This window comes from Gigantopelta aegis, chromosome 14, assembly GCF_016097555.1.
Source record: "Gigantopelta aegis isolate Gae_Host chromosome 14, Gae_host_genome, whole genome shotgun sequence".
Lineage (NCBI taxonomy): Eukaryota > Metazoa > Mollusca > Gastropoda > Neomphalida > Peltospiridae > Gigantopelta > Gigantopelta aegis.
The window spans coordinates 52,931,708-52,944,224 of NC_054712.1; the positions used below are offsets into that span (position 1 = coordinate 52,931,708).

General features: G+C 32.0%; 1 long non-coding RNA gene across 1 annotated transcript; it reads left to right on the forward strand.

The window, feature by feature from the left end:
* The first annotated feature begins 4,536 nt into the window (after positions 1-4,536).
* LOC121388660 lies at positions 4,537-5,362 on the forward strand. Its single transcript, XR_005959996.1, has 2 exons — positions 4,537-4,884; positions 4,917-5,362. It is a non-coding gene; the product is annotated as an uncharacterized LOC121388660 (long non-coding RNA).
* The last annotated feature ends 7,155 nt before the right edge of the window (positions 5,363-12,517 follow it).

Genomic DNA, 12,517 nt, shown 5'->3' on the forward strand with positions numbered 1-12,517 from the left:
TATTTGTGCTTATTTTGAAAAAAACATTTGTGTGTACTATACCGAGATTTATTGGCTATTTTCTAATATTTCTGTTTTTCAATGGAGTTAGCTGTGCCAAGCAGTCATAAAATATTTCGAGATACTAGATTTTTGTTTCTACCTGAAAATGGGAAACCCTCTATCCCTGTTACGTAATTATTCATTAAATCAGTTTTCATACTCACCTTTTTGCTCATATTTTACCTATCCTCCATATCTGTTTTAAAGAAAGTGACTTAAAAATAAATAATTTACAATTTAAGATTTGTTTGTGTAATATTTGTTATTATCCTCCACCGGTCCAACTGGAGGGGACTATAGGTTTTATCTCCATCCATCCGTCAGTCTTTCCACAGTTACAGGGCAAGATGTAGCCCAGTGGTAAAGTGCTCGCATGATGCATGGTCCGTTTGGGATCGATCCCCATCGGTGGGCCCATTGGGCTATTTCTCGCTCCAGCCAATGCACCATGACTGGTATGTCAAAGTCGTGGTATGTGCTATCCTGTCTATGGGATGGTGCATATAAAAGATCCCTTGCTGCTAATCGAAAAGAGTACTCCATGAAGTGGTGACAACGGGTTTTCTCCCTCAATATTTGTGTGGTCCTTGACCATATGTCCGACGCCATACAACTGTAAATAAAATGTGTTGAGTACATTGTCAAATAAAATATTTCCTTCCTTCTTCCTTCCCCAGTTAGTTTTCTGGTTGTTTTTTCCACAGTGCCTCAAGTTATTAAACTGGAATTTTGTGTATAGCTTTATCATGTACTGCTACAGATCGAGTTAATTACCTGTATAGAGACCGAAATACTTTTTACGGTCTAAAGCCATGGGTTATGGGATACCAGTGTTAGAAAATGTAATATAAAGACAAGAACATAACAGAAGAAACCAGCTGCCACAATAGTTACTCTTTGAAGAGTGGCAAGTTTGCTTAAGATGTACAGATATGGGATTCCTCTCCCAGTTGGATCATCACTTCATTTGCATATTTACCATAGTTTGACACCTAAAAGCCAATGTATTTTTCGTGCTGGGGTGTCATTAAACATTCCTTCCTTCCTCTCCCAGTTGCTCTGTGGTTGGATGGTATACCAAAGACCACAAAGGTAAGTCCTTCACTTAATTATGAAAACAGGACAACTTACACTATGCTTATAAAAAAAACCAAAATTACCACAACTGGATACTTTCAAAAACACGACAGTTTTTAGAAGCCATGCTGCATTTAAAAGTTATTCTCTATATACCTAGATTATGGGGCTGGTGATAGCCCAGTCACACAGGATCGATCCCTGTTGCTGGACATATTTGGGCTATTTCTTGTTCCAGCCAGTGCACCACAATGGTGTGTGTGACAAAGCCGTGGTATGTTTAAGAACTGCTCCTACCAAATAATGTTTAAATATTTAAAATGTTAAAATAATAAAAATTATGAAATAAAAATAACAAGAAAGAAAAAAAGTTTGTTTTGTTTAACAACACCACTAGAGCAAATTGATGTTAATCATTGGCTATTGTATGTCAAACATTTGGTAATTCTGAATCGTAGTCAATAGAGGAAACACGAGACATTTTCTTAATCCAGCAAGGGATCTTTTATATGAACTTTCCCACAGACAGGAAAGCACATACCACGGTGGTACACTGGTTGGAAAGAGAAAAAACCCAATCAGATGAACGGATCCACTGTGGTGGTTCGATCCTGCGACGCGAGTGCTCAACCAACCGAGTTAAATCCCGCCCCCCAATAACGAGAACAAAACAATGGAAATGCTGGATATCACACCTAGGTCATTTCACATGCAAAGCGAATGTTCCACCACTGATTAACTGACTGTCAGTAGGTGTTGTGACTTTTGAGACGCTTCATCTAAGAACCAGAAAATACATTTACTGTTATCACTCGGGATTAGCTCTGGGTGATCAGAAAATTTGGCCAAATTGTCTCAAAAATGCAAATAAAGCCCATAGCTATATTTCAACAAAATATCATTTGTTACACTACAAGCAGGATAACAATACCATGACCTTGATATAACATTCACAAAATACTCGTCAAAATGGGGGAAATACACTGGTTTTCTTAATGAGCACTAATTCAAATAATTCAAATATAATACTAGTACTTTAACAACCTTTATTTTTCAAAATATTTTCAAGTGAGAAAAAAAATCAAGAAAAATCGAGTTTTCAGTAGCACAATAAGCATTACAGACTATATTCATTACTTATTGTATACATTACACACTGTACACAATAATGTATAGCCTGTTTTGTATACAATGTACATATATTTGTATACAAAATGGGCTATACATTATAGTATACATTACATACTGTATATATTACAGATTACATTATTTATTGTATACATTACATATAGTATTCAATAAAGACTGCATTCATTAGAGACTATTGTATATATTACAGACTATACATTACATATTGTATACATTACAGACTATACATTACATATTGTATATATTACATATTGTATACATTACAGATGTATAGTGACCAACAGTACAAGGCCACACAAATAATAAAACAGCTCTTTTAACTGAAATAAAAACAGTTGGCAAATAAAAAAGTGTAATGCAACGGAGGTATGTATTCAAACATTTTGAGATCAAGAATTAACCCTTTTGCCCCTACAAACAACCACTTTAGACAGAAACATACAAAAAATGAAATACAATAGATATTTAGCGTTGGAAAAAGGTCAACGGAATATACTTTAAAACACGACTTTCTCACTTTTGGAATTACTAAGTATGTCACACTTCTAGCATGTGATGTTTACAGACACTAATTTAATGGAAAAATGAATGTGCTTTGTAAAAAATAAAAATAAATTTAATGTGTCCATTGCACAACACTTTAATCCAAATATCCAAGATTGTATGAGTTTTTCTTAAATGATTAAATTTTCAATGAAAAATCTTACTCGGTCATTAATTTTTTTTTTTTTTTTTAGCATATATCCAAGATGGTATTAATTTTGTTTAAATGATTAAATTTTCAATAAAAAATCTTACTCAATCATTAAAAAAAAGAGCATTTTAGCATTTTGTACTATGGTACATAAGTTTTAAAATTGTATCTCTTTTTACTCCAATATGCCAAAGTAGTTGTGTTTTTTTGGGGGAGGGGGTGTTTTTGTTGTTTTTGTGGGTGTTTTTGCTTTGTGTTGTTTTTTTTTTTTTTTTTGGGGGGGGGGGGGGGCAGAAGAATTTTTTTTCTTTATTTATATACAGGACAAAAACATTTCAAGTGGGACTGTCCCCCAAGCACCCCCACCCTACCCCCGGGTCCTACAGGCCTGCTTAGGTACGAATTAAATTAAATGAAATGTTAAAACAGGCATAAATAACAGAGTTGCCTCCCTCCCCAATGCCTAACCAGTATTTTTTTTTGGAATAGCTCTGTATAGTTTCTTGTACAGAATCAAATTTCATCTTGTGAGAATGTAAACTAAATTTTCACTTCTTCTTTTCCCCGTATTCTTACATGGGTTTGATTTGATAATTATAGCCGATTTTGTTATATCTCACAAGAAAGAATTAAAAAACCCAAAACATTTCAAGTATTTTCTATAACAGTTACTGTCTTAGAATCTCTAGTATAAATCAGGGGTGGGAATTGGTAAACTGTAAAAAAAGAGGAAATATAGAGGGGTCCCGGAAATTCTTGAAATCCTAGGTTAAAATCTATGCCATCTGACACATTTTGGAGGAAAGGACGATTAAAATGTGAGGAAATGCAATGTTCCATGAGAGGTAAACAGCTGATCTGAGGAGAATTCCCATTCCTAATAAATCAGTGATCTTGTTTCAAGTCTAAGACATGCAAAACGTTATTCAACACAACAATGTTTAACACATCTCTTTCTCCCATATTCTATATAAATTAATTTTACAACAGAAATATAGAAGAAAAAAGTTCTGTATGTATATTAGGACTATTACAACATATAAAAGTTTTATACATTAAATTATAACATTTGGTCCACAAGCACAATGACTATAATGATGTAGGTTTGTTTGTTTTTTTAAGAGAAAAGATGTGTTATCTATACACGAAGCTCCAACTATATCATGTTGCAGACATATTTTCCTAACATACTTCATTTTCTGACAAACCCTATTTTTACATATCCCCTTCCCACTGATATTTTGGTCTTGGAAGTTTTGAACCATTTATTATGGAAAACAATTTGCATAGCATTATGTTACGAATGTTGGTCTTTGGTTTGATTTTATAAGAAAGGTATAATATTTTTGGTTATCGCTGTTTTTGAATATTAACTGACACATTACAATAGAACTTTTTGTTTTGAGTTATCAATTTTAATCAAGTTTTGGATCGATCCCTGTTGATGGGCCCATTGAGCTATTTCTCATTCCAGTCAGTGCACCACGACTGGTATATCAAAAGTTGTGGTATGTGCTATCCTGTCTGTGGGATGGTGCATATTAAAGATCCCTTGCTACTAACTGAAAAATGTAGCAGGTTTCATCTATAAAAATATACGTCAAAATTACCAAATGTCTGACATCCAATAGCCGATGATCAATAAATCAATGTGCTCTAGTGGTGTCGTTAAACAAAACAAAACTTTTTAACAATTTTCGTAAATCTAACAGTGTTCCTTGTTGTCCTTGGTGTTTGAAGTAACTCAAAATTTATTTTATGTTAAACAAAAACGATATGTACCTCAAACATTAGTGTCGGTGGCTTTAAAAAAAGATTAACTGTCTTGATAAATCAAACTGGGAATTTGACATAAACTGAAAATAATTTAACACACTGACATACATGAAAACTAAATTGCATAGTACTGAAAGTGTATACAAGTATATTAACAGACTGTGGTCACGTGGGACAGAAAAAGTACATCCGAGGTGGTGGAAATTTCGACCCGGGATGAGGCTTGGTAAGGAACTTCCAATAACATTCTTTGACTTCAACTTTAATTCTTTCTATTTTAAGTGCTATAATGACTTTGTTATTTTAATTTTTAAAATATAAAGAATTTTACTAATAACGAAATCTGCATGGTTACTACAAATTCTTTTGGACTAGAAAACTGAGCATAATTTGCTTCAAGCTGTAGGCAGGATAAAGTTAAAATTGGATTAAGCATTTTAATTGACAGAAGAGAACATAAATCTAAAATATGGGAGAGTCTAAGAACTTTTCATCTTTGCATAAGTGTGTGTGAGTTTGTGTGTGTGTGCGTTAATGCACAATGTGTGTGTATGTGTGTGTGGTCTTTGTTAGCCACATGTTTGTGTGTGCGTGCGTTAATGCACAATGTGTGTGTATGTGTGTGTGGTCTTTGTTAGCCACATGTTTGTGTGTGAGTGTATAATGTGGACGGGGGTAGGTGTGGGGGTGGTCTTTGTTAGACACATGCACTCTAATATAATCTATTTCAAATGATACAAAATGAAAATAAAGCAATACAATTTCATAATTACAGTAACATAAATAGGCACCAATTAAAATCACAATAATGTTGTTGTTTTTTAATTTGAGAAGAAAAAACTAAATCTTGAATTTTGTCATATTTACAATTTTCTCCAGTGAAAACAATATACCAATACTAGAATATAACTGATTATGAAAAAAATGAATTGTGCTAATTACTACAACATACATTTTCACACACTATAATACATAAAGCAAGATTTCCTACAATGGTCAGATGTTTTTCATGATTGCAATATAAATCAACCTCACATAATGATAACTATACACACATGCATTAAGAAAACACAGACACTTATAGCAGAAAGTTAACTGTCCATCAGAAACGGACTCCACAATCAACACGGCAGAAACAATGACAGCCAAGTCACTGAAGAGACTGGTACATAACTTAGCATCTTAGGAAAAACATTCAAAAGTTTGATCTAAGGGATCCAGAATCTAAAATCTCCAAAGAGGCCCAGATATTGTTAGTCTATTTAAGTTTTTTGCTGGAAATATTAATTTATTCATGTCTGGTACAATAGGATTTATTTCTGAACATGTAAGTATCTACAGATTCACTCAAAAATGTTCCAATGTTATTTTGAAATGAGTAAACATCTATGTTCATAATCATAAAAAAAAATTCCAAATGTCTAAATATGATGACAATTTAGCAAGTTTTATTTCAGTCAATGACATTGTTATAATATATATCGTAATCAAGTTAGGGCCTCATAACTTGGACAATATATGCAATAAAATATTTTTCAATCAGTCAAACATAGCAAGATGTATTTCTAAAAAAAAAAATTAAAATGTACTAAACAGTCAGATAATAAAATATTGTTTTAAAATTATAAACTAAAGTCAAAGACAGTCACTTTTCCAGTTTTGGCTTCGTACACAATAAATATAACATATCTTACCATAATTTCACTTGAAATCCATATTTCATAAAAGGTAAACAATTTTAATCACAAGATTTCCTTCAAACACATTCAAGTGCATTAGTAATGTTCAAACAAACAAACAATTCAACTGCAATTTTTTCCAGCGTTCTTAAAATGGAACCGTTATGTACCCAGTTTATTGTTATTGTAAGGAGATGGAAAGTGACATCATTGGAATACTGACGTCATTCAAATTCAAAATTAGTTATATTATTACAATGCTTTCGCCACATTAAAATAAAAACTGGTTTACTAACCTGGACTCCTGTCAAATTTCTATAACAAGCAGACAACACTGTTTACAGGTCAGTACTTTTTTATTTTTCATAATTCTGGGCAAAATATTAATTTTAAGTTTTAAAAGATGAAAGAAATAAAAAGTACCGTTTGTCAAATATATCATATAAAAAAATTACCATTGGATATGTTTTATTTATTGTATACGAAGCCAAAACAAGGGTCCAAAAAGTGACTATCGTCCATAACAAGATTTACAAAACTGAATACACTAAGCAATACAAGAGCCAGTGAGTGTAACTAGAAGTATCATATATATGTTATAAGTACAACACAGACTTTCAGAAACACAGTAGTGATCTAGACAGTACAGTATTAATATACAAATATAAAAACCTTAAAAACATCCATCATGCCACATTGTTACCATGAACCTAGCAGACACTTTTTCATAACAAACCGCACAGCCAGCCTTTCCACATGGACATAAAAATAACTAAAACTTGCTTTGTATTTACATTATTGTACAATATGCAAAATCTGTAAAAATTACATTTTATATATACAGGAAATATTTTTTTGTCTTAGAGGAGTTAAACAAATGTAACCTCTTTGACCAAGCAAATAACACTGATTAAAAAGCATAATCATTTGTCTTCTTTTTTGTGCAATATACTGTACAGAGAAATGCATTATTTTATTATTAAAACAAATGACACAGCAGTTATTGGGATTGTGAATTATGTCCCCTCCTAATTAAAATATTTACAGGCAAGCAATAAAAAATATTTAAATAATTCTATACAAATAAAAAAAAAACATATTTTGTTTTACTTTTTGCTGCCCAAGTGAATTAAAACTAAATATTTTTCTTAAGTATTCCTGTCAAATAACCCAGATTTAAGAATGGTAACCAAGGGATACAGGTATTGGGTTATGTAGACTGGAGAGACACATCAAATGATATTTTGATGATGATTTTCTACAGTGTTTTACACATATACATACCCAAACCACAAGGCCCCAAAATACAGGGTGTTTATAGATCTGTACACATTTTACAGTTCATTTACTTTTATATGGTAGAAAGATTTTAGAATGGCTGTTAATGATACATGTCATGGTTAAGCCATCGGACATAAGGCTGGTAGGTACAGGGTTCGCAGTCCGGTACCAGCTCTCACCCAGAACAAATTTTAACGGCTCAAAGGGTAGGTGTAAGACCTCTCTACACCCTCTTCTCTCTCACTAACCACTAACCCATCATCCTGCACAGACAGCCCAGGTGGGTGAAGTGTGCCCAGGACAGCATGCTTGAACCTTAATTGGAGATAAGCACAAAAATAATTTAAAAAAAATATATATATACGTATATATATTTTTTAGAAAAGGTACACACCAGCAAATATATAGTTCATAAAAAAAAAACCTAATGAAATTGTTTTTAGTTTTAGAATTTAACAAACTGGAAATTTATACTGAAAGGTGCACAAACCACTAAATTGTTGGGGGGGGGGGGGGGGGGGGGGGGTGTATACCATTTATACATTGTTTCTATCATGTCTACCACATAGTTATAAAATCTTAAAAATACAAACTATAAAAACACCCTGTATTTTCTCTGAAATCTACTTGACAAAAGACATCGTCGGAGAAACAGCTGCCTGTTAAAGTTGTTCTGCCTACTATTTCATAAAGCAACTACAGTGTAACCTGCTGTAAATGACACTTTGTACAACAGCTACCTGACAATAAGGGGCACTTCAGATACACCCCTCTGGCAAACAGATGAAAATATTTCATCTCTATATTGAGGACACCTGCTCATAAAGCTATATTTTATTATTATGTCTCTTGGGCAGCCGATATAGACTGGATTGACTTTATTTAAGATACTGTACTCGAAATTCATTCATTCAGACAACTTAACTTATTTACAATATCTAAGCAAATTAATTCATTTACATATCTGACCTAAAAATCTATGGATTTATCAAACTTTCTCCTTTTTTTCACATAAAGAGTTAATTTCTCGCCGGAGTTATCATTCGACTGAAACATTTCACAGGTCAAGGAATGTGTATTTTGTGACACCCCAGCACATTGTTAACCATTGGTTATTAAATATCAAACATAAATAAAGAACATGTAAACATTTTCTCACTTTTAATTATTTTTATTTTTAAATCTAACATTTGCTCAGTGATTTTATTCATTCAATCATTCACTCATTTACATACATTTATCATCACTTTTAAACATTTATTTTCCCTGATTTTGTTTTTACCAAAGTTATTCCCTGACATCTTTAAGCAAACTTAATTCCCTGACTTTACCAAAATGTGGACTGTAAATAAGCACAGGTCAGAGGTTATGGTGAAATCTACTTTCATAAGTCCTAAAAGAGCATGCAGGGGCAGACCCTGGAGGCTGGAAATAGTTTAGGGTGGGGATCAAGGGCAATAGGGAACACCAATAAAGACTGGGATTCGAGAAAAGAAAATTATAAAGAAATAGGGTTTTTTTTCCAAAAAGGCCATTTTAATTATTTTAGCTAGACATGTTCTGGGGGACAGTGACATAATACACATCAGTAAAAGGTCTTGTATTCTTGTCCTGTATTCTGGAATGTTAATTATTATATACTGGTTGACCATCCCATTAAGCTGAAAAGCAGAAAATGTATGCAAAGTAGAAAATGGATATTTTGCACAAAAGCAGTTTAATAAATTGTGTACTGATAGTAACATTTTCATTTTGATATATTTCTTATTTTCAAGAAGTGAGACAATTTTAGGTTTATTCACCCAGTATAAAGACAACAGGTCACAAGAAGGATAGAGTTGACAAATATACCTTGTAAACAACCATAGTGAGTTCAAGTGGCCAAGCAGAAGCTAGTGGACAATTACTGCCACACTGGGGGATTTACCAACCATGAGAAACAAACTATATGTGGCTAGTTGATTTTATTGTTGACTCACGAAGTGTAAAAATACCTTGAAGCAATATTTAGGTTAAACTTTTCCATCATCTGTTTTGTTCGCTGTCATTTTATATAAATGTGAATCCTATAAATTATCAACCGCAAGAAACCAACTATAGGTTTCTATTTGACCATACTATTGACTCACAAAGTGTAAAAATACCAAACACATTGAAGCAATACTTTGGTTAAAGTTTCCATTAATTATCCTTTCTATTCTCTGTTACTCACTATCATTTTATATAAATGTGAATCCTATAAAGTACCATCCACAAGAAACCAACTATAGGTGGCTAGTTGACCATACTGTTGACTCACTAAGTGTAAAAATACCAAACTTTTAAGCAATTCTTTGGTTAAAGTTTTCTTCATCCTTTCTATCATCTGTTATTCGCTGTCATTTTATATAAATGGGACTGATATATATTATCAACTACAAGAATCCACCTATAGGTTGTTAGTTGACCTTATTGTTGACTCACGAATGGAAATCCTATACTTCCTTCACAAGATTTTTATAAAAAATCGACACTCCACTATGATACAATATGATGGGTATGCTTGATTTAAAACACCATTGAAACACAACATGTATTGTAAAATTAAAAGGAGGTAAATAACTAATACATGTAGTATATACAGTGAACATTGATTCATATTACACAGTTTACCTCTGAGCACCAATACCAAATAAGGTTCATTGCCAATACATGTATGTACTTGCGGGCAAAATGAAACTCTTTTTCATTCTTCTTTTCTTTTTCTTTTCTTTTTTTAAACACATGTAACTACAATACCAAAATGACATACCTACATGTTTATGTTAAAACATATTTATCTTGATGTCCTGTTTACATATACATTTTTTTCTTTCTTCAAATATAGGACAATCCAAAAAAGGATTTATTTTTTATTATTGAACATTTGTTTGTGTTGATCCTTTTCAATTGTCGTTTTTGTTTGCCTTTAATTATTTATTTTAAATACGTCACTAAAATAATCAAAAGCAAGACAAAACTAAAACTCAAATTAAACAGTTTTGACTGTGAGTATATACATGTATTAAAATATTTGAGATAAAATATATTGTACAAATATGTGTAACAAGTTATTAAATAACAACATCTAAAATTTTGAAGGTTACAAGGCATTTATGATTCTTTTCCACAATATAAATCAAATGAAGTTATTAAAAATCATATAGAATGCTAAGGGAAAAAACTCAGTTTCTTTTTCTTCACATTTTAATATTTATTTAACTACATGTAATTAAATAATGTTCTGAAATAATTTTCAGTACTCTGTCCCGTTTTAGTGGGTGAGCCATTTCTCACTCCAGCCAGTGCACCATGACTGGTATATCAAAGGTTGTGGTATGTGTTATCCTGTCTGTGTGCTGGTGCATATAAAAGATTGAAAGAGTAGCCCATGAAGTGGGGACAGCGGGTTTGCTCTCTCAATATCTGTGTGGTCCTTAACCATATGTCTGATGCCATATAACCGTAAATAAAATGTGTTGAGTGTGTCATTAAATACAAAATTTCCTTCCTTCTGTCCTGTTTTACTTATTTTATATATCACAAATTAACAGTTACAAGTATAGTATAATCAACAATACATATTGTTTTCATTTACTAATAGTACTACATAGTAATTTTACTTGAAATATAATAACAGAAAAGGTTTTACACATATTTAAAATGGATTTCTTTAGAAAGGTGTGACATAGAAAAAAACCCAGTAAATTAATTAATTTGTACACATTCATCACCTCAAGAGATGTATATAAATTACACTTTATGCATGTACAGGTACATTACAAGATAAAAAAATATATATTTAAAAATCTTAATTTTATTTATGTTTCTTTAATATTTAAAAAGAAACTGTACTGCAAATCAGAATACTGTTTACCTGTATTCACTCTAAAACTTTTTATCTAATGCACCATCAGATAACAAAAATTGAATTAGTTGGGTTTTTTGCTGGTTTGTACAATTATATCAATGAGACTTTTTTGTTGGAAAACAACATTAAAATCGAAATAGTGAAAGAAATCTGAAAACTTTAATTTTTCATCCAGAAAGTTCTAAGGTTTTTTTTCCAAATCACTGTACAAAAAAAGGAAGTTATTTTGGTATCTATCTTTAAAAAAAAAAATGCCCAATACAAGAAGAGCCTATTATTTTCCTAATGAAGTTAACTGTATGTGCATGAAGTTTAACACTACACTTTCTTTCTTCTGTTTTTTTATTTTCATTTTCATTTTCATTCTGGTTGCCATAAAATATGTAATGGACACCGATCGACTTTGGACACTCTGAAAGAGATCTGCTAAGTTAAACTGGTTTCAACTTCCCTGGTCCATCACAGATCCGATACAGATCATCTGCAACTGTGTTACCATTAAGAAAATGTTGATCTGTGTCAGTCTGTGTCAGTGATGTTACATATTTTATACAAACCAGGCTGTAAGTGATCACAATTTGGTGACAAAATAATAGCAGCAATAACCCTGGTATCAGTTATCTACCTTGTGGTTAAGGCCTTAGTTAAAAGAAAAAACCGATTGCAGGAATCTGACTTAACATTACATGCCATATTTACGAAGCCTGTTTTTCTTAAATACAGGTGTTTAAGCATTGTTAATGTGTGTAATTACACACAGGTAAAACACTGGCTTCGTAAATTCGGCCATATATATATTTTCTACTTGTTTTGCACTGTGAAATGTAACATATAAAATGTTCATAAACAAAACACAATGGTAATGAAACCATACAAAACCAACTTTTAAAATCAAAATAAAACAAACGAAAATGGAAAAAGTCACAATTC